The sequence below is a fragment of the Cebus imitator genome, unplaced genomic scaffold (assembly GCF_001604975.1).
Source record: "Cebus imitator isolate Cc_AM_T3 unplaced genomic scaffold, Cebus_imitator-1.0 Scaffold163, whole genome shotgun sequence".
NCBI classification, from domain to species: domain Eukaryota; kingdom Metazoa; phylum Chordata; class Mammalia; order Primates; family Cebidae; genus Cebus; species Cebus imitator.
In genome coordinates, this window is record NW_016107478.1 from 3,122,280 (window position 1) to 3,146,526 (window position 24,247).

The 24,247-nt window shown below is 40.4% G+C and overlaps 1 protein-coding gene and 1 long non-coding RNA gene across 3 annotated transcripts in view; one reads left to right on the forward strand and one right to left on the reverse strand.

Annotated features, from left to right (window-relative positions):
• The window catches only part of DAB1 (DAB adaptor protein 1), a 902,516-nt gene that overhangs the window by 856,240 nt on the left and 22,029 nt on the right, over positions 1-24,247 (reverse strand). The gene's annotated exons all lie outside the window — the stretch shown is intronic.
• On the forward strand, positions 18,410-20,828 carry LOC108314891. Its single transcript, XR_001829712.2, has 2 exons — positions 18,410-18,700; positions 20,295-20,828. It is a non-coding gene; the product is annotated as an uncharacterized LOC108314891 (long non-coding RNA).

Here is a 24,247-nt window from a genome sequence, read left to right on the forward strand (position 1 = left end):
AGCTAATTTTTTGTATTTTTAGTAGAGACAGGGTTTCACCGTGTTGACCAGGATGGTCTCGATCTCTTGACCTCGTGATCCACCCGCCTCGGGCTCCCAAAGTGCTGGGATTACAGGCTTGAGCCACCGCGCCCGGCCCCCAAAAATCTTTGAATACAAAAGGCTTTGGAGAAACATGAGCTGAAATAAATTACCCTGGACTTGCCACAGGGACAACTAGAAGCTTCCCCAATATACCTTCAGGCCCTTTTCCTCCCACAGCTGCGCACCCTGGTCTCTGGGATCTCTTTTCCTTTGCTTTTTCTAAGAAGGCAGTGGGAAGAAAAGGCAGGAACTGCAATACTTGACCTCTTTGGAAACATTTGCTCAAGATGTGGTATATAGAAAGAAGCAAGAATTTGACCAGGTTTGACCCATTACGGAAGTTCTCTAGCCTAATGATCCGCTGGAAAATCTGTGCCTGATATTTGAGCCACAATTGCTTTCTGGCCATTCCTTGAACACACCATCTCTTTTCAGCCTTATGTAACTTGGCATTTGCCATGCCATCTTCCAGGAATGGTCCTGCCTTTGTCTACTACAGTAAAACTCTGCATCCCTTCAGACCCCAAATCTTCTTTTGTAATTCTTACAGGGAGGATTACTCAACCTACCTGATATGCCTCAGACCAGCATTCATAATTTTATGTTATTTCTAACACATTGAAATAACTGATTCATGTATCTGTTTCCCTTAGCATATTGTGATGGGCTGCAGGACAGCAGTCCTGCTTTTTCCTCTTTTTATTATCAGTATTTAGAATAAAGTATGATGTATAGTAAACCTATATGCATGAATGAATATGAATCTTATCCAGAAAAAATCCTCCAAGAGACTCAGACATATTGAGACCAGCAAGGCGTTTGGCAGGGGCTGCAGTGTGAATGGCAGCTGACTCAAGAAGAAATCATTACAGAATTTTCTAACCCCTTCCTTTCTGAAGGTTGGGCCCAGAGAAGCAGGAAGAGGTTCTGGCACAGAGATTCACAATGGGTTTTCCCTCTCAGTTCTGCCCACCATATCACTTATCCAATCTTCCCAAATGAGTTGGTTATTTTCTCTTTCGTCCCTTCTCTGCCCTGCTCTAAGTTCTATGGACAGCTTCATGGGGCTCCATTGCATTCTGGTTCCTGGCTGGGTTCTGTCAAAGGGAAGCTCAGAGAGGTCAAGGGACAGGAAGAGAGAGATACTGAGGCCCTTCTTTTCTTCCTTCCTCACTTACTGCCCTTTCTTCAGTAGCTGTATCCATCCAGGAATATAGGTCCCTCGCAGCCCTTCTTTCACAGTTCCTACCTGCCCAGATGACAGTTTCCCCACCACCCCCACCAGCTCCTTCAGCCCTGGAAATGGCCATAGCTTCCAACTATTGACAGCCTTGCGTGCTTTACCACCCCTTACTTGATGCTTCAACCCTGTCTGGAGCTCTGTAAGAGGTACTTTCATTAAAGTGTCTTCCCAGAACTTTCTGAGATTAATTATGCTTCCTGATGGGACCCTGGTTGGTACATCCTCCCACAGATAGCATCAGGCAAGAGTTACCCTTCTCTTTCAGGTCCCATTCATGATATGGCCTTTAGCAAACCTCTAAGTTAAATCTGAATGAGGAATCCACTTACATGTGAGTCTGTGCGAGGGAGGAAGTGTCCCTGTGATGAGCAATGCTTTGGAGAAGTGGTCTGACAACATTCACAATCCGATGACTAAACTGTGAAGTGTTTAATTTTGTGCTGTGTGTTGGGGCTTGTTTGGGAGTTGGCAAGGATGGGATAGAGAGATAGGAGGGAGGTAAAGGAGAAAGAATTACGGGGAAAAAGTGAACTGATGGATTTTTCAGTCTTGTATCCAATTTCTGGTATTGTTGCAGATATGATCCTCTATTTGTTTTGGTAGACAGCACAGTCAAGTGGAAAGAGAATGAATTCTCCATAAAACAGAGATTTGAGCTTAAGTCAGACTCAATCACATGATAGTTATTGTTCAGCTTGGGCACATGACAATCTTTTGGAGCCTCAGTTTTTGATATCTGTATAATGGGGGATAATAAGCTTTCTTATACATTAAAGAAAAGTACATGATATCAAAGTATGTGAGAGAGCCTAGCACAGTGTCCCAGACAGAGCAAGAGCACTATAAAAGGTCATTCTCTCTTCTCTGGTTCCGATTGAGGAATACATATCAAATGATTAAATGAATAAATCCTCTTTCAAAAACCCTTCTGATATATCCTAAGTTGAGCTAAAATCCGGCTTCCTGTAGCTTTTACCCATTGGACTTAGCCCTGCCATCTAAAGCCAAACAGAATAAATCAACTCACTCTTCTAAATGAAAACCCTTCAAATATTCCTGTCTAATAAATTGAATAAATAGACTCCACTTTAATAAATTTGCCCTAGGCCTGTGGGCCTTTGCAAGGAAGGCCAATATAAATGAAGATGTTGTCTGCAGACGAAATGCTTTGTGGATCACATGACTGCCACTCTGCCCCAGAGACAGAGGGGAGAGTATAGGGGAGGGTTATTGAAAATGAGTGGGCAGTAGTGGTCAGAAATATAAGTTTTAGTCTTCCTAAAGCACGTCATCTCAGAACGTGTTTTTTTCTTTTTAATTAAAAAAAAATCAATGCTTCCTCTCCTCCCTCCTATATTTCTTTCCTCCTTTGTTCACTTATTTAAAATAAATTGAATACCTACTCTGTGCTGTTTACTATGCTAAGCTTTTTCCATGTTGACCTCATTATTTAATTTAGTCCTTATCCTAAGGGAGAAATGTTATTATTTCTATTGTACCAATGAGAAAACTTTGGGTCCATGTCCATTTTTTTTTCAGGGCATCTAGAACTACAAGTAACAGAGCTGGAACTCAAAACCAGCCAGGGTTGTCCAGTGAGTACTACTGCATAATTCTACCTATGGAAGAATGCACAGTAAGAGAATGACACACACACAGACCACACACACACACACACACACACACACACACACACACACAATCTGCATTAGGTCCTGAAGAGCTTTTCCAGGCAAAGAGGAAACAGTCTGAACCACAGTGTGGAGATGCCTACTTAAGAATCTGTCTGGTTTGGGAAATGGCTGGTAGTGCAACATGCCTGAAGCGCATGGTACTTAACTAAGTCTTATAGGAGATGGGGCTAGATGAGCAGGCTGGGACCCACATGTGCAGCACAGAAATATGATGCAGAGCTGTGGAGCTTGTGCTTTATACAGCTGCGATAAGGTGGCTCAGGTTACAGCTATCACTGTTCCCCTGAGGTTTAAGGCCGATTTTATTGACTTCCACACTCAGGCCTGGCTGCCTACCTGCCATTACACTTCTGTCACTATATAAGCTCAGGGATGATTTTTTAAGTTCTACCCAAGACTGGCTAAAAACAGACATTCAGCTTTTAAATCACAGACAGAAAAAAACCAGCACTACCACCACAACAAAGATAAGATCGGCTATATAGAAAAGAAAAAAAAAAAAAAAAAAAAAAAAAAAAAAAAAAAAAAAAAAAAAAAAAAAAAAAAAAAAAAAAAAAAAAAAAAAAAAAGGAAAGCAAAAGAAGGAAGCCCCAAGAAAGCATAAAGAAGAGAAAGCATAAAACAAAACGACAGGAATAAGACCAAACACATCAGTTATGACAGTAAATGTAAATGGTTTAAGTTCTTCTAATAAAAAATAAGGTCTTTCAGATTGGGTTAAAAGCAAAACTCTTATATGCTGCTTACAAAAGTCAAACGGTAAAAGAAAAATGGGAGAGGAAAGGGGATTGAGGAAAGCTAGGCCAATATTTATCAAGCATACAAAACAAACAAAAAGAAAGAAGTGATTGGCAACATTTCAAAGTAGAATTCGGGGTAAAAGCCTTATATGAGACCAAAAAGTTATTTTTACATTGATGGAAACAACAAGAAATGAGCTGTTACCTAATGTGAAAATATATCAAGCAAAAACTCTTAGAAATGTAAAGAGATTGTGATAGAAATAACCTTCTTGATATTGAATTAACAGTAAAAAAGACAAACATAGAATACTATTATTAGTAAGTTATATATACATCTCTTAAAAATTACTAAAAGCTAATTTAATTGAGTGTTTACAGTGTTCCAGGCATCGTTCTAAATATTTACTATTGCCTCATTTAATGTTGGAAAAAAAGCTATTATGAGGTAGAGATTATTATTCCTATATCAAAGATAAGAAAACTGAAGCACAAGGAGACTAATTTTCCTGAGATATTTACACAGTGGCACTGTCACTGTTAAGAGTAAGCCTGGTTTGAAACTAAGGGAAGAATCCCCAGAGCCTGCCCTTTCAACTATTATGTTAAACAGCCTTCAAGAAAGAACGCATATCCTTTCAAGACATGCATTCTAAAACACTGACCATCCAAAGTGATCATATAGGATACAAAGAAAACTTTAAAAGAACCAGAATCGACAAAAGGTATAGTCTATAAGATCTGAACACAATGCAGTCAATCTAGGCGCTAATGACACCTGAATCTAACCTAGATGGCACACAGGTGCACATGCACCCTCATACATACACATCATATAAACCAATCATAAAAGTGTGATACTACAATTCTAAATCAAATATATGAAAACCTGTTTTATCCTTTATTTAAAGAATTATCACGATCGACTGGGATTCATCCTGGACTACACAGGTAAATATAGTAATGTAATACAATTCTTATCAGTAACTCAAAGAAGAAAACCACCTGGACATCTTGATGCATCACTTCTACTGAGTCACAGCCTGGTGAAGTTGGGGATGGGGGTGGTTGTGTTAATAAGAGGTCTAGGCTAGATAGAAGTAGCTGTTATACCGCGTGAGTTACCGAGAGCAATGACTCAAACACAAGCAATGATACAGAGGGAATTGGGAGTGTCCAAGACAAAACAGGAGCAAAGTGACCTAAGGCTGAAGAAACCTAAGTTGATTCTGAGCTGCTCCAAATCCAGGGTAGTCTACAGCTGGAGCTACCTGTGGTGGTCATCAGCAGGATGGTGGTAGGTGTATGTTTAGTCATGGGGAGTAGCTACATGATTCCTGTTTTTCAAAGGGGTTGTCAATAAGATTAGGTACTTAATAGGGCCTGGAATTCCCATCACTCCGGATGTAATCCTCACAGCTGAAAGAAGAAAATGCTTCATCAAGATTGAAGGCCATGTCTTAAGATATTTGTGTAAATGTAAATATGACTTCAAGGGAATCTTTAAAACAGGGCTTCTGTTTCTGTAATATTCTAAGTTGGGGCTGTTTGTTGTTCTCTGCAAAATGTGCCTCTCTTGCAGTTAAAACCTGGGACAGGATGCTTGAGATAGGGGAATTTACACTTCTCCAAGGTGTTCACTCTCAAATACCAGACCTGGACCACTTTGTTCCCCGGAATGTTCACAAAAGGTCACAGAAGCACCAGAAGGGCCAGAGTAGCGCTGAGTCAGGTATGAGGTCCTCACTGCAACATCAAATGCATGAAGAAGGCGTTGCCCATCTGCTCCTTGGCCTCTGTCTCTGCCTGCCTTTCTTATTCTCCAGCTGAATCTGTTAGCCTCTTCTTATTGCTCACAGTAACTCTATACCAAGACCCTTGTAAATGAAGATACAAACCAGGAAGTGAGAAATCTAACAAAATAAAGCAGAGAGGGGCCTCTGTCTAATGAAGGCTCTCCAGTCCTTGAGAATTTCAGAATTTCAGATCCAGTAAGATCTGGCAGCTGAAGGCATGATTCAAAGTCTCAGGATGCAGGAGGAAAGGAGAACTTGAGAAACCATCTCACCTATGGAAACAAAAAATGATCCTCCTTAGAGACAGGGCTTGAGGCATTAAGGAGCAGGTTGAAACCCAGGTTAATGGACTTCCTAGCCTAGTGCACACAGCATTTTAAAAAGCATGCTTATCTTTCCCAGTTAAAGATAATATATCCTTTGCGGACAGTTTGAAAAATCCCAACAATGCCCAGAATTAACATCTGGACACATTTTGGCTTTTTTCCTGACGTCATTTCTTTTCCCTTTGTATAGAGATGTGTATGTATGCATATGCATATAATTATAAAAATAAAATGGAAAGCATAATTCAAGTTTTGTATCCTAGTTTATTCATATCATTATTCCATTGTCACAGATGTGTAAGGGAGATGTCATATGTGGGAAGTGAGCATCGACAGCCCTGAGAAAGTAAGATACAGACAGCAAAGTTGATGATGGACTCAACAGCCAGGTCTCTGTTGACATAGGTGGGGACACCTGCTGGGACAGGAGAAAATGGGAGGGGAGGAAGTGGAGACAGCGTCTCTGTAACTCAAGAAGCTGCTCTGAAGAGAAGAGAACCAGGGCAGAGGGGCTGAGGGGCTTATAGCAGCAAAAACCTTTAATGGAAAAAAAGATAGGCTTGGAACAAAGCCTTTTGATTTGCACCTCAGCTCAACCATTTACAAATCATAGGACCACACAGGAACATGAAGTAGGGATTAATCAGTACCAAAGTGGCTTAGTGCTTTTCCACCTTCACATTAGATTCGATCTATACTCTGACCAGTAAAGGAAGTGAGGCTCAGAGAGGCAAAGAAATTTGCCCAAGGACATGCTGTAAAAAGCAGAGCTGAGATTTAATTTCAGGATTGCCTAGCTTCAGATAATGTAGTTTTTTTTTTTTTTTAACGGAGAAAATGAAACCATTTATTACTATAACTTGATAGCTTACATAATTAATGCCTAATAAATAAAAGACAAGACACACCCCATAAGGGAAATCCTTTACTCCTGACCATTAATCTCCACATGTCCTGTGGAGTGGCCTGCGGCCTCTGTAGGGAGCCCCTCGGCCTGGCCTGCAAGTACTGGGCTGGACCCCGTCCATCTTATGTGACGGCACATTCAATGTGATACACTCTGACACTCAGATGCCTGCTTCCCCCTCCATATCTCACATAATCTTGCCTTCCAACATCATTTTTTTCCCATTTGACTGAGTGGTCTGACCTAGAACGGCTGTGCGTGACTTGAAATTTAAGCATTCCTCTTTCAACTCTCTGATAAGAATCTTTCCCCTTTAATAATGCTCCCAGTGGCTCCTCGCCCATTCCTTTTCATTTCTGCTAGGCACTTTTAAGTTCAGTTTTCCTTCCACCCCCTGCAAGCCCCGCAAGGCTTAGCTTCAGAGCAAGGCTCTCTCAAGACCCAATCAATTGCAACATTCAGTTAAGCTAATTAATTTCAGGTTGCCATCAATATATTTCTTAATTATTGCTTAAACATAGGTAAAACCTGGAATTGTGCATCAACAGCCCTCAGCCTCAGCTGAATGCTAGCATCTACCATTAAGAATTCCCATGGGTCAAATCGAGGCTCTGACAATTGTTAGAAAGACCACATGTGTATTTGCATAAGATTTGCATATTATCTACATAGGTTAGTCTCTTTGCAGTAGATTTCCAATTAAATGTTATTATTTTGGCTTTGAAGTTGTTGTTTCCTGATTCTTAGTCTCTAGTACCATTAGCAACACCTGTTCACTTTGACGTTGATTTCTGCCTAGAGGACAATAGGACAATGAAGACAAAGGACACAAACCAGCTTTGAAAGCCCCAAACACTAGAGCACACCTCTGAGGTGGGCTGATTCTAGCAGTTGCGAGGTTTTGTCTGGTTGAGAGAAGACCCCAGGCTGAGGAGGCTTGGCATAGTTGCAGGGCTACTGAGCAGAAGAGTACTGGGATTGTGCTGGATGGCTGGGTGGGTCTCCACCTCTCCTTCCCTACTCCCCTCTGCCCTTGCTCCTGGAATAAGCATTTCTATTCTTCCTGTGTGTCATTGTGCCTGAAAAACATAGATATTAGAAGAGTCTTTCTGAAGATCTGGACATTTCATTCTCTGGCCTCTGATGTTCTCCCAGTGGTGGTGGTGTGAAAGCTGCATTCCCAGCATGACATGAAAATTCCTTCATGATAGTAGCTTACGTTTTTCTGGTTGTATCTCTTGATTTTACTTTGTATCCTACGTTCCTGCTCCCTTTGGCAAGCAGAATGTATTTTGCCCTGTCATCTGCAAATGGCTGACTCCTATGCTGTCTCCTACTCTGAGGAGTCTTCCCTAATTGACTCTTCCCCATCTCTTTGCTCCACTGGGGTTCAGGACACAATATCCCAAAGCATAGTGCCTTGGCATGCTGAGGACTTCAAACTGAAGGAGACTGAGACGGTCTCAGGCACAAGGTCCTTCTGTCTTTCCCTGGCCCTTCTGTCTCCTTTTCTTCTTTCTTCCCTGAGGTGGGTCATAGAAATTAGAATTTCTCTTTCAAAGCATAAAACCTAGAAGGGCCATTCTCTGATCTTTTCCTTTTTCCCCTGAAAACCCTCATGTGATAGGTGTCCTGTCCTATACCTAGAGGAAAGGAATGGTACACAGAGAGGCCAAAAAGAACATGGACATGCAGGTCTTGCTTGGTTCCCCCTCAGTTTACTACCATTTTTATACCCTTTTTGTCCAGGGACATTTTTACACAACTGTCTATTCTTCATGGCACCTAAGCATAAAATTACAACAATTTTCCTATTACTCCAAAAACTCATCTGTATTTCCACAGCTCCATGTATTTCCTCCCTCCCTCTGCTGTGAAAATTCAGAAGGAATCCCAGGAGATCTGGGATACAGAGAGAAGCATCCGTGGTGAATGAACACATACCACTGGCAGAAGAGCAGAGATGGCCAACCATGGACCTCACTTCTCCCCTCCTCATCAGCTCATTATCTCACCACTACCATCTTGCTTGAGGCCCTCAGGAATAATGTCACATGCACAAATAAGCCCAGGAATCCAGGCCAACCCTCAGTCCCAGATTTTAATCATTGCATGACTCTATGGGCAATGAGGTAACCCGAGCTCTCCTCCTGCCTCACCATCCATTCCTGTTTTCTGTTTCTCTTTTACATTTATTATCATCTGCCACACTTATTATCTATTTATTTATTTATTTATTTATTTATTTTTGAGACAAAATTTTGCTCTTGTTGCCCAGGCTGGAATGTAATGGCATGGTCTTGGCTCACCACAACTTCTACCTCCCAGGTCCAAGCGATTCTCCTACCTCAGCCTCCTGAGTAGTGGGATTACAGGCATGTGCCACCACGCTTGGGTAATTTTGTATTTGTAGTTGAGATGAGGTTTCTCCATGTTGGTCAGGCTGGTCTCGAACTCCTGACCTCAGGAGTTCCAGGTGATTCACCCACGTCAGCCTCCCAAGGTGCTGGGATTACAGGTGTGAGACACCACACCCAGCCTATCTACTAATTTTTCTATCAGTCTATCTCCCTCCTGCAGAACGGAAACTATGAGGGTAGAGAATGCTGACTGTTTTGTTTGTGACAGTAGTATCTTCAGTACCGAGAAAAGTGATTGACACATAATTTGTGCTCAATAAATACTTTTCAAATGAATGTATTCAAATATTTATTACACTATGCTAAGTGTGAAAATTAACTATTAGAGGGCTGGGACCACAGCTTATTCTTTTTTTTGTCAAATATAGTTTAAAATGTGTAATTAATTATAATGTATTTGTCACATAGGGTTAAAAATAACACAAAATTAATTACTATCTCTTTCTTCCCACTCATTCTAAGAAGGGCAGGCCACCAGGAAGAACTTTTGTATGGTTAGGATGATGCACGAAGCAGAAGGTTAGAAAAGGGTTATTAGATCAAAATATATAGGAAAGGGTTTGGGGCTATCTTTTTTTAAAAAAAGCCATTTGGGAGGAGAATAAACAGGGAAAGAAAGGTAGAGAACCAGGTGTCTAACATGAGGAAGTGGTTAGCTAAGTTGGTGATGTATTGAACAGGTCCAAGAGACTCAATATTTGGAAAGCACATTTTAAGAAATTCTTACTGTATATTCTGTGATATGATTCTCCCTTTTCTCAAGAAAACCTTCAGTATAAATCTACATTGATCTTCAGTGAGTGACACCATAAGAAGAAATGCCTTTAAAACAAAAAAGAAAGGTATAAGCCAAGAGTGAAACTTCAGGCAGGACCCAGAATCAATGCTCAACATGTGTTTAAAATGAAGAAAATGAATGAATGAATGATGAATGAATGAAGTGAACTACAATCAATGGATCAATTTTGTGTCAATATGAAACATTTCTTTAAGCTCCAAATTGTCCAGAAGTAGAATGAGCTTTTCCCTTTACTGATTTTTTTTTTCCCCAAGGAGCAACAAGATAATAATTTCATCAAAAATCCTGTAGAAAAAAAAAATGTCTGCAATAGGAATGGTATTAGGCTAGATTAATGGTACCCAGGCTGTGTTACAAGAAGCGACAAGGTTCTGGTTGTCACAATTCAAAGATTATTTTCTGGGTTGACAGACAGCCCAGCACACAGGCTTCTGAGACTTTCACATCTGTTTTTACCAGAGAAGTTCTGTTTTTGCTTGTATTACATATTTATTCATTCATGACTTCATTTATTTTTTCATTAAACATATATAGAGAGTAAATATTAAATGCCTCTCTTTTCCAAATACTGCACTGTTTCTGTAAAACAGTTCTTTTAAAATAGTTTTTAAGTTAAAAAAATTTCAAATTATACCGGAATTCTTGAGACTTGAAGACTGTGACACTTTCACAAACTGAGTAAATAATTATTGCTCAGTGTACTACTGTGTCTAAAACTTGATGGTAATTACATTTTCTTGACTTTTTTCTTTTCATTTTAGCTCAGATGAATAAATATCTTGGCCTTGCTAAAACAGAAGAACAGTATATTTCAGAATGAATGAGCCTGAGAAGAAGAATGGGGTGTCTTCAAAGTCTCATTACTGGGCCTCTGGGTCCGTTTCTGCAAAAAGGTGGAGTATGAATGTCACCACTGTCAGAGGAAGAGCTCAACATAATAAGGGTGAGACTTGCATTTGTCGAATCTCAGAGCAACACATTTTGAGTGATCCTTCATTCTAATTTTCATAACAACCCTGAGGAAGATAGTTCACAGATGATAAAACAGAGGGTCCCAGACAGTAAGCAATTTGTCCAATATCATGAACATGATAATCTTGGATTTGAACCCAAGTCTCTGTTGCCAATGCCCTTCTCTTTCCACCACACTTGGGAACAGTTGGATGTTTGCAAGCTGGTGATCTGGTTCCTTCTCAGCCTCTAATATGCCGACTTAACTTGGCATAAGAATGAATGTGCTGAGCTCCATTAATGGGTGAGAGCAGAAGATTTATGTGTTGGGAGATCTGGGGAAGATTTGGCTAGGGTGGTTATGATGCCAGAGACAGAGAATTTAAAACGAGACCCTGAACAGGGTCTTTTATGTGACTTCTTCATGTGGGTTAATTCTGCTTCAGCCTTGGATACAAATCTCCAAATACAAGAGGAAATGAAAGAAAAACTAACAACCTATCAACTCATTGTAAAATGTAATGGTCACTACATTTTCTGTAGTTTTTCTTTTCTTTTTAACTCACAGGAATAAATACCGCAGCCTTTTTAACACAGAAGGATAGTATATTTCAGAATGAATGAGCTTAAGAAAAGGAATAGCAGGAGACTAGATTTTGATTAATTTCTCATCTGAAAGAAAGAAGGTGGTGAGGACTTCTGTGAGTACACAGCACCTTCTGCAGGGCTAGGGGAGGCTGAGAGGGCATGGGGAAGGGTGCCGTGAGGTAGTGGTAGCAAGAAGTAACCAATTCTCAAACTCAACACTTGATGCTTGGTGTTTTCCAAATATGATCTTATTTAATCCTCATTCATTCATTTATTCATTTAAAAAACACTTGCTGAGTGCCCACTCTAGGCCATATCCCCCTGAGGACATAGACATGAACAAAGCTGACAACATCTCTGCCCCCATGGAGCTGGCATTCTAGGTGAGGGTCATTTCATAAACAAATTAATAAACAACTATTATAATAGATGGCAAAGGTAGATGTTACGAAGAGTATTAAAGAACGTGAGTTTGTAGAACACAGTGAAGGTGCTACTTCAGGCTGGGGTAGTAGAAAAGGGGTCTTTGATATAGGGACATAGCGGCAGAGACTGAAATGAAAGGAAGGGTGGGCAATACCAATACCTGGGGGCACAGAGAAACGGAGGAAGGGGGAAAAGGTCTTCACATCTGAGGTGGTGCATTTGAGGATGAATATGGAAATCAGTAGCTCACAGTGAACAAGAAGAAAAGTGGTAGGTGGCGGCCAGATCATGATGGCCTTGAAGGGCCTGCACATCACAGTGGGTCAAGAAGGGGAGTGACATGATCTGACTTTAGTTTGAAATTATTACTTTGATTGCTCTATAGAAGACCAACTGCAGGTTCACAAAGATGGATGAACAGAGACCTAGGAGGCTGCTGAAAAGGTCCTAGAAGGCAAGACACTGGCTTGCAAGAGAGTAGATGGGATGTGAGGAGGGAAGAATCAGATTACAGTCTGATGATGGGAGTTGGCAGAATTTACTATCAGATAAATACATGATGTGAAAGAAAGAGAGGAATACAGAATAATTACCAAGACTTGGGTCTGAGCTGTGACCACTTGGGAATCATCAGCAGAGAGTCGGTATCCACAGCCTTGGGACTGGCTGAGGCCCCTGGAGAGCAAGTGTAGCTAGAGAAGAGAAGAAGCTGGAGGGTTGCTTCACAAGAGCCTGAGGAGGTGAGGAAGATCATGCCCATCTTATAGATTAAGATATGTAACCTCGGAGCAGGATGATTCTTTTCAGCCACTATGCCTCTATTAGTGTCCGTACCATGGTAGGCTGCAATCCTTGTATAGATCTGCTCCCTAAGAGAGGAAGAGCTATTCAAGGACAACAAGTGTGCTGAATACAGGCTTTTATTTCTAGCATCTAGTACTTACCAATAAAAGTAGTTACTGTACATATGAAAAGTTTACATATAAAAAGTGATGATTGGGCCGGTTGTAGTGGCGCATGCCTGTAATCCCAGCACTTTGGGGGGGGCGAGGTGGGCAGGTCGCTTTAGGTTAGGAGTTTGAGACAAGCCTGGCCAAGATGGTGAAAACTGTCTCTACTAAAAATACAAAAATTAGCCAGACGTGGTGGTACACACCTGTAATCCCAACTACTCAGGAGGCTGAGGGATGAGAGTCACTTGAATGTGGGAGATAGAGGCTGCAGTGAACTGAGATCGCACCACTACACTCCAGCCTGGGTGGCAGAGTGAGCCTCCATCTCAAAAAAAAAAAAAAAAAGGTAATGATTATACCTCTAACATAAGGGTCTCAATGCGGATGTGTTCAACGGATGGTTGGACATATGGGACCCTGAATGATATACTTGGGGTCTGAAATTATTAGTTAGCACCTCAAACAGAGCCTGGCATATATAAGATGCACTTTCACTGATTAGAAGGATGTTCCATGATGATGATGACCTGTGCAGATACTGATGAGAGCCCCACTCAGCTGAAACCCAAGCATCTTTGGAAAGTGTTCATTGGTATCACTAGTGGTGTCTCTCAGAAATGAGGAGATGCAATGAAGGGCTTTGTTCAAGCCAAAGAGAGGAGCTGGTAAGAGTATAGAATAAGTGAGACACTTGAAAGTAAAGTAACTACGTGATACTGCAGTTTGAAATAATTTGAGAGAAACAAAAAAGGCAAGTGGGCACTGTTAGACAAGAAAGAACTCACTTCCCAAAGTACTGAGAAAAAGTGCTAGGTTTGATTTTCAATATGATGAAAGAGGATTATCCATCCAAAATGAATGGAAGTTCCTCTGAGATATAGACCAATGGAACAGAACAGAGGCCTTGGAAGTAACACCACACATCTACAACCATCTGATCTTTGATAAACCTCACAAAAACAAGCAATGGGGAAAGGATTCCCTGTTTAATAAATGGTGTTGTGAAAACTGGCTAGCCATATGGAGACAGCTGAAACTGGACCTCTTCCTTACGCCTTACAATAAAATTAACTCCAGATGGATTAAATATTTAAACATAAGACCTAACACCAAAAAAACCCTAGAAGAAAACCTGGGCAAAACCATTCAGGACATAGGCATAGGCAAGGACTTCATTTCTAAAACACCAAAAGCATTGGCAACAAAAGCCAAAATAGACAAACGGGATCCAATTAAACTTAAGAGCTTCTGCATAGCAAAAGAAACAATCATTAGAGCAAACTGGCAACTAATAGAATGGGAAAAAATTTTTGCAAGCTACCCATCCAAAAAAGGGCTAATAATCCAGAATCTACAAAGAACTAAAACAAATATACAAGAAAAAAATCAAACAACCCCATCAAAAAGTGGGCAAAGGATATGAACAGACATTTCTCAAAAGAAGACATTTATGTGGCCAACAAACATATGAAAATATGTTCATCATCATTGGTCATTAGAGAAGTGCAAATCAAAACCACATTGAGATACCATATTACGCCAGTTAGAATGGTGATCATTAAAAAATCTGGAGACAACAGATGCTGGAGAGGATGTGGAGAAATAGGAACACTTTTACACTGTTGGTGGGAGTGTAAATTAATTCAACCATTGTGGAAGACAGTGCGGTGATTCCTCAAGGATCTAGAAATAGAAATTCCATTTGACCCAGGAATCCCATTATTGGGTATATACACAAAAGATTATAAATCGTTCTATCATAAAGACACATGCACACATATGCTCGTTGCAGCACTGTTTACAATAGCAAACACTTGGAACCAACCCAAATGCCCATCAATGATAGATTGGATAAAGAAAATGTGGCACATATACACCATGAAATACTTTGCAGCCACAAAAAAGGATGAGTTCATGTCCTTTGCAGGGACAAGGATGAATCTGGAAACCATTATTCTCAGCAAACTAACACAAGAACAGAAAAGCAAACACTGCATGTTCTCACTCATAAGTGGGAGTTTAACAATGAGAACACATGGACATAGGGAGGGGAACATCACACACTGGGGTCTGTTGGGGGTTGGGGGGCCAGGGGAGGGATAGCAGGGGTGGAGAGATTGGGGAGGGATAACATTAGGAGAAATACCTCATGTAGGTGATGGGGGAAAGGAGGCAGCAAACCACCATGGCATGTGTATACCTATGTAACAGTCTTGCAAGATCTGTGCATGTATTCCAGAACTTAAAGTAAAATTAAAAAAAAAAAGAAAAGAAGTGAAAGGAAGTAATCTCTGATTGACTAAATGACACTGGGATCTAGAGAAGATTCTGGACAATGTACATGTATGAAGAATAATAAAGTAGAGATGATGGTAATGATGGTGATGATGATGGGGATGCGGGTGATAGCTAAGACTTAACAAGAGCTTTCTGTGTGCCAGGCCCTATTGTAGATACTTTACATGTAATAACTCATTTTACCCTTGTAACAACTCTATGATAGGTACTATTATTACCTCTATTTCATAGATGATGAATCTGAGCTGTAGACATGAAGCAATTTGTCAATGATCACACAGTTAGAAAGTTGCCACAAGTGGCAAATATAAGATGGACATAGGCAGGAGTTATCCATTCCACCATTTACCATTTACTAAGTGCTAGCTGTGAATCAGGTACTGTGTTAGAGGTTAGGCTTAGGCTTTATAGAGAAAAGTTTAAGATGTAATAAAGTTAAGACTGTAATCTTTTTAAAGTATTTGTAATCTTTTAAAAATATTTTATAAAATATTGCAGTTTTGTCAGTATGGAATCATAGAATGTTCTTGCATAAAAAGATTTTAGAAGTGATCTGGTCTAAGGTTCTTATTTTTAAAATTAAAAAATAAAATAAAATAAACCCTGAAGCCCAGAGAGGAAAGGTGACTTACCCACAGACACACAGCAAATAGTGAGAGAAAAAGATCAAGATCCTAGGTCTATCAACTCTTAATTATGTTACTTTTCAAAAACCAGGCAGGCCACACAAAACATGCTGTATTACTCAGGAGCTGAACCTGGCTTCCTTTTGTGGAAGTGTCAAGATCTACCGCTGTCTCACCCATTCAATTCTAGTTGGCAATTATTTCACTTGGCAGAGTATTATTTTTTTTAGAATCTAAGAGAACCATAGTAATTATCTGTTTACCTCCTTATTTAAACTATGGGGAGATTATGGCTCCATATGATAAAATAACATGCCCTAGGTTTCCTGGTAGGTTAAAGAATGTCCATTGCCATCACGAATTCAAAACCTTCCTGCCTCGATGGCAGGGAAAAGACAACTGTGTGTACAGATGAATGCCGACCACTTTTCTCAGAGCCGGCTATTGCAAAATAAGGCACCCATAGGCAGCACTGGTCTTAGTCTGCTCCGTGATTTCCCTGAACTCTGTGATGCGGATAGATGATAATTAGTAAAAAGATTTAACAGGAAAACAAAAGCCATTCTCATTGACATTAGTAACAGACACAGAACTGCACCTCTGAACTCTGCCTGGCCAGGTGCTTCTTAGCGGGTGGCTGTGGCAGCCAGCACAGTCAGCAAGCAGGGAAGCATCCCCACCAAAGGTCTGGCTGACAACTGACTGTCTGAATTCATTTCAAACTCTCTCTTTGCTTCCAGCAACTCCTTCAAATTGGGCTCCCTGAGGTAAAAAGTCAGTGAGACAATGGCCGAAAGGCATTCTAGATGTGCTGAGATTTTACCTGATTATGAAGAAACTGAAGTACTCCACTAACCTGAGGGGTACTTAGTCACATGGGCAACTCTTAAGGGAAATCCCACTCTCTGACTTTCAAGAGTTGCGATTCCAAGTGTGGAGTACAGACTTGTCATTGGTCAGAACCCTGTGCCCACAGCATCCCGGCCTCCCCTCTTGCTAACAACCTATTTTCCATCAGGCACCTCTGCAGGGGATTGTCATTTGAGTCCTGAAGGAGAATGGTGGCCTGTAAAAACAAAGGCATGAGAACAGAACTTCCCTCAGTGGCCAAGATGGCCGTTCTGGTCTGTACCTTTCAGCTGGGGCTCCAGAACCTAAACCTATTTCCTAACCTACACCCTAAATTATTATTTCTCATCTCCTTGCCTCTTGACCTTTTGCATTTCCTTCCTATTAGTGATTCATATTTGCTGCTTAGATCAAATATTTGGAAACTTTCTTCTTGTTTGGGTTCTGTATCCCTCTGACTATTTGTTATTATTATTGCTATTACTAATATTTTATTTAATATATATCTTATATTGTGCATAGTCTATGTGCCAGACACCTTAATAGGCACTTTATATTCACTTGTACCCCCATCCTTTCAATAACCTTGCAAAAATAAATCGTAGCACATGCCCGTCTTACAGATGAGAAGGCTGAGGCTTAACAAGTCCTTGGAGCTAGAAAGTGGTAGACCAGGGAGACTTGAACTTATCTTTACTTCACTTGAAAATCTAGGAACTTTGTGCTGCCTAATTCTCATTCATCTCTTGGGTAATTCTGCCCTTAATTTTTCCAGACTAACTAGTTTAACTGCATCCCCTGAAACCCTTTCATCTTTCCTGGTAATGGGCTCTCTTGGTATCTGAGATGGAATACATTTCCAGGAATAACAGAGAGATTGAAGTGAAAAAAACAAGGGAGTGAAGAGCATATGGATTTCAATGTATTTCAAATATGTCTCACATTAATGTGAATACCAGGACTGTACCTGAATGAAGGTAAAAGCTACTATTCAACAAAGATCTCTAGCAAGCTTCCCAGTGTTGCTTACTTCCTCTCAAGTGGAAATACTACCAGCAATATATTTATATATTTAGGTCACCTCTTGCATTTGTATTCTGGTCTTCAGGGCTTTTTCATATCCTTAATTTCATGTGGGCTCCTGAACAACACTTATTATTATTCCCATGGCGTAGATGAGGAAAATAAACCAAGAGAGGTTAAGAGACCTTCTTAAGGACACAATGAATTACTAATATAGGATATGGGCAACTGGATCTTGGTCTTTCACAGGCTTAGGCTTGTCTNAGCACACAGGAAAAAACTGTATTTTGAAGGGAACTAACATTTGTTGAATACCTACTTAATATGAAAGATTATCCTTTCCATCATATATTACATTTGATATAATGCAAAATACATTACTTCATATGAAGTAGGTACTATTATTGTTCTCCATTTCCTAGGTTAGGCAACTGAGGCTCAGAAAGTTATGTAACTTGCTCAAGATCACAGTAGTCACTGAAAGTCAGGACTGCACAAAGGTGCGCCTGACTCCAAAGCCATTCTCTTAAGGCTCCCTCATGGCATGCTTTTAGTCTCGATTTGTGTCCAGGATGCTTAAGGAATTCCACACAGTGTTTGGAACACAAGGATGAATCCTGATGGCTCCCGCTGGTTGCTAGGTAACGTCTGTTTGGCACAATCTGGCACATCATCATGGTTCTTTTGCCAACAGGAGCTGGATATCAGGATGGCAGTGAGGCAGGCACTTGCTTGCAGAAAAGCAGGCCTAGATTTTTAGAAGCCATAAAAGCATCTTTGGATGATTAGGATCTAAGAGGCCAACAGCTTTGCAATGACAGCATAAATATTGTGGGCTGGATGGACAGGCACCAAATGGGGACATTCCATCCTGCTGTGTGATGAGGAAGCTGCCACTTTTGAGGACTTCCAAAACAAATAAACACTCCATATGCCAGAAGGAAAAAACCAGGAAAGACCTATTTCAATTGGGGCTGGTGACTGTCATTTCTTCAAGAAGCTGAGATACAGCTGGTAGTGCCAGGTGGAGAGTGAGTTGGGTGGCTGACCTCAAGGATGGCAGCCTTGGTCTTTGGCCACTTCATGGGGTGACCTGTTGAGCCAACAGCAGTGGAATTCTGCAGCTGTGGACCAAGAGCTAAGTACTCATTCCCAGTGACTTAGAGACATGCTACAGCCGAGGGTGTGGGATATGAGAGAATATGGAGACACAGTTGTTGGAGAAATGTTTGTTTCAGCAGCACTTGCCCATAGCCTACGAGTAAGCAGGGGCTCACTGGCCACAGAGCACCTGGGCTGCAATCATAGACTTAGACAGATGTTGTCTTAGTTTATGGTACTTTCTTGCTTTCTTTAACGAAGTACCATAAACTGGTTGGCTTATATACAACAGAAATTTATTCTTACAGTTCACGAGGCTGGAAGCCTGAGATCAGGGTGCCAGCATGGTCAGAGTCTGATGAAGGCCCTCTTCTGGGTTACAGAGCAGCTAGCTGTCTAGTCTCTTCTTAAAATGGTGGTAATCCCAGTCATGAGGGCTCCACCCTCATGACCTAATTACCTGGTGAAGGCCCCACCTCTAAATACCACCACAATGGGGTTAAGATTTCAACATATGAATTCTATCTACAAGGACAGAAACATTCAGTCCATTGCCAACCTGCATTCAAGGCCCTCCTTTTCCAGGCCATGTACTGTTAGGGAAGCTATCTAACACCTCTGAACTCATTTTTCTGATCTATTAAATAGAACTAATATTGACCTGTATCTCAAGGGGTCCTTTGATTAAATAATAGAATAGTTTTTAAGTGCTCCACACAATACTATAAATTCTATAATTACTCACTAGTATTATATATAACATATCATAGTATAAATGTGTCACATTATATTTTATAATATGTATTATATATACTATAATATATAATATTTATTAAATATGAAGATATGCCTTTGTCATCCTTATCTCCTACCAGGAACCAAACCATTTTTAGGAACAGGAGACACATGAGAAGTTCAGTATTTTTCTCAATGTACCAATGATCTCTTCTATAACATGCTCAAATGGTTGTGCTTTCTCTGCTTAAATGCTCCTAGTGATGGAGAGCCCAGCAGCTTCTATGGGTGCCTTATTTTATTTCATTAATTGGACTGCAATGAAAAATAGCTCACTAAATTCAAACAATCTGAATCTTTAAGATTTCCACCCTTTGGTCTCACTTCTGTTCCCTAAGATCACAGAATAAAATAGGGCTAATACTTACTGAAATCTTACTATATGCTAAGCAAGGGTCTGAGAATTTTACTACTATTCATTCTGATAGCACTCTCATGCAATAGACAGTATTATTTTGATTTTGCAGATTGGTAAATTGAGGAAACAAACTCACCTTTCACAATAACCTCATGAAATAGCATTATCTTGATTTTTCAGATAGGTAAATTGAGGAAACAAAGCCACCTTTCATGTGCTTGGCTATGAAATATTTAAAGTTAGAACTTTTTTTTCATCATTGAACTGAAATTACATAACATTTTCAGTGTTAAAGATTGCTGTGTTCTTGTTTCTAGGAGTAGGAAGGGAGAATGAAACACAACTGCTCCACTCAGGGTACTTGGAAAGGAAATTAAAAAGGCAAGGCACAGACTGGAAGAAAATATTTGCAAAAGATTTATCTGACAAAGAACTTCTTTCTGGATTATACAAAATACTTTTAGATATTCTTACAACTCTAAAATAAGATAACTCCTTAAAAATGAGCATTCTACCAAAGAAGAGATAAAGATGACAAACACATTCAAAGATGCTGAAAATCATTTGTTTATTGTTAGGAAGTTACAGGCTAAAAGCATAGTGGGATACCGCTACAACCTACAAAACTGACTAAAAATAATCAGACTAACCAGGTGTTGGCAAGAAGCAGGGACACTGGGACTCTCACACTGCTGGAAGGAATGTAAAATGCTAAAACTGCTTTGGAAACAAGTTCAGTAATTTCTTAAAAAGTTAAAAATAGACCTATCACAAAAACCAGCAATCCCACCTCTAGGTATTTATCCAAGGAAAATGACAACATAGACCCACACAAAGACTTATGCACAAATGACCGTAGCAGCTTTGTGGAAATTGCTAAAACCTAGAAACTTGCCAAGCATCAAAACAGGCGAGTGGACAAACTCACTATGGTATATCCACACCATTAAGTACTAAACAGCAATAAAAAGGAACTATTAATACATTTGACAATATAAATGTAAATCATAACTATGCTGAGAGAAAGAACCCAAAGATTTTATACTGTATGATTCCATTTCTATCAAGTGTTAGAAAATGAAAACTAACCAGAGTGATAGAAAGTAAACCAGTCGTCGCCTGGATATGGAGATATATGTGTAAGGGGGATGTGTAAGGAGGATTCGGTCATAAAGGAATATAAGAAAACTCTGGGGTATGATGGAAATATTTATTATCTTAAATGCAATGATGGTTTCCCAGGTGTATACATGTATCAAAACTCATCAAATTATATACTTTATATACAGTTCATTATACATCAAATATACCACAATAGAACCTAAAAATCTTGGTGGAAATATGTGATCATATAGCAAGATGATCCTGTAGTCCAGTCAAGTTTAATGAGAGATAATTCTAACCTGTAGGCTTTGACAACTTGGGCGGTGTGAAAGTGTGTGTGTTCTACAGTGTTGGTGATGAATGCCACAGGGAATGTCTGGGCACTGAAGCCAGGGCCCATCACCATTCTGGGAATGCTACAGATCTCTTGTCTCAGGAACAGAGGTGTTATGGAAGCATATTAGGAACAAGAAATCTTGTAGGTGGGGTGGGTAGCATTTAAAGAGAAGAAAAAGAATAAAATTTGCACATAAGCTTTGGATTGATGAATGATCCACTAGGGTACCACTAAAGAAAAAGAAACAGTAAGAACTGAAGTTAATATAGAACCTGGAACATAGCTCACATGTGATGCGATCATCATTTATGCCTTTATTCATTCATCAAATGTGTATTGGTCTCCTTCTTTGTGCCAGGTACTATTCCAGATGCCAGAGATACTGCTCTGATAAAGAGATAAAATCCCTGCTGTCAAAGTGCTCTGATTTTAGTGGAATGAGATGGGACATTAATATATGAAAACTCTAAAATATCAGGAGGTGATGTGAGCTGGGAAGAAAAAGGAGAGCAGAGTAAAGAGGGGGTGGCAAGGCAGGGGCCTGTTTGACATTGGGTAGTCTGTGAAGACCCACTGAAGAGCAATTTGAGTAGAAACCTGAGTGAACCAAGCATGAGCCATGTGGATGTTGGGGAAGATGACTCCCTTCTGGAGAAGAAAGTATAAGGGCTGTTAGGAAATGGGGGGTAGTGGTGGGAGTCTACAGTAAGTATTTCCATAATGGTGTAGTGATAACAATAACATGACTTCTTCCTCTTATTAAACCTTCTCTATGCACCACGATTTTGACTAAGAGCTTTAATACTTAGAGCAACCCTGTTAGACAAGTGCTAACGTCATTCTCATCTTACAGCTAAGGAAACTGAGACAAACTATGTAAGTTGCTGAAAAATCACAGCCAATAATTAGCTGAGGAAGAGACTCAAATCTACCAGAACGGTGTGACTTTTGAGCCTGAGCTCATACACATCCAGTGGGCAGGTGAGGGTGCATGGGTTTGTGAAGACTCCAGCAGTATGATTGGGGGTATGTTACTTAACCTCACAGTTACATGCACTGTATCTAATTCCTTCCTTTTCTAAAAAATTTTTATTTTTTTATTTTTATTATAGACATAGGGTCTCACTATGTTGCCTAGGCTGGTATCGAATTCCTGGGTTCAAGTGATCCTCCTGTCTCAGCCTCCCAAAATGCTGTGATTACAGGCGTGAACCACTCCACCCAGTCCTTCCTTGCTTATTTGTAATGAAAGAATGCTTCTAAAAATTATTTATTTATTTATTTTTATTATAGACATAGGGTCTCACTATATTGCCTAGGCTGGTATCGAATTCCTGGGTTCAGGTGATTCTCCTGCCTCCGCCTCCCCAAATGCTGGGATTACAGGCATGAACCACTCCACCCGGTCCTTCCTTGCTTATTTGTAATGAAAAAATGCTTTGTAAACCATGAGAGTACTACATACAGATATCTTTAAAATACCAAAGAAGTCCCTGTAATTAGATATCCTAATGCTAGCTACTAGAACAAATAAGCCTCAGTATGGCAGTGGCTTAACCCTGTAGAAGATTACTTCGTGTTCACAAATAAATCCCATGCACATGGAGGTGTATGCCAAATGGTGACTCAGGGAACCAGGCAGGCTCCTTTTACCTTGTGGCTTGGTCATCACCTAGGAGCTAACAGATGTCTCCTTCCAGGGAGTAGAAATGTAAAAAGAACCCAGAAAATGGATATCTGACTCTTCAAAATCCCAGCCTTGGAACAATATGTGTCACTTCCATTCACATTCCTTGGCAAGAAATAATCATGTGCACACACTTGGGAAAGAAGGGAGGAGCCGGAAAAGGCAGTCAGTTCTTGTTGAGACAGCTGCCCCCTAGGCATAGCCCCACTTCGCAGAATGAAGACCACAACTTTTTGGTGGATAATTCACTGTTTCTGGCATAGCCCCTCCCTCTCTTGCTTGAGGTCCGTATGGTGAAATTTAACACAGCCCACTGGACTCTATATACGTTGGTCTCCCTGATCTACACGCCCAAGTTCAAATCATGCCGTTCTTCTTGGTCTCAATACTCCAGCAACACCGACCTTTGTGTCTCAAACATGGCGTGCTCTTCAGGTTCACTGGGCATGATAAACTCTTCCACCTCTTCATTTCTTGGCTTCTTCCTCTTGCCCCAGGGCTGCACTAGTCCCTTCTGTTCTAAATGCTCATCATCACCTCACTGCCCCCATCTGCTCTCTGCCATGCTCTCAGGAAATCTCAACACATTTGTAATTATTTGTTTGGTATTTTAAAAGCACAAGCCAGAGTTAGACTGTGTGGATTCGAAGCATAGATCCACTACCTATGGCTGTAAACACTTGGTCAGGTTATTTAGCCTCCCTTATTCCTTATGGGCTGCTACGACAAAACGTCATACATTGGGTGGCTGATAAACTGCAGAATCTCATTTTTTCCTAGTTCTGGGGTCTGGGAAATCCAAAATTAAGGTGCCAGCAGATTTGGTGTCTGGTGATAGCCAGCTTTCTGATTCAAATATGGTGCCTTCTAGCGGTGTCCTCACATGGTGGAGAGAGCCAGCTAGATTCCTGTGGTCTCTTTCATAGGGGCTCTAATCTCACTGAGAGCAGAGGATATTAACATATGAATTTTGTGGAGACACAAACTTTTCTTGCCACTGTTTCTTCATTTATAAAATGTGGATAATTTCTGCTTTCTGCACATGGCTAGCCAGCTTTCCCAACACCATTTATTGAACAGGGAATCCTTTCCCCATTGCTTGTTTTTGTCTGGTTTGTCAAAGATCAGATGGTTGTAGATAT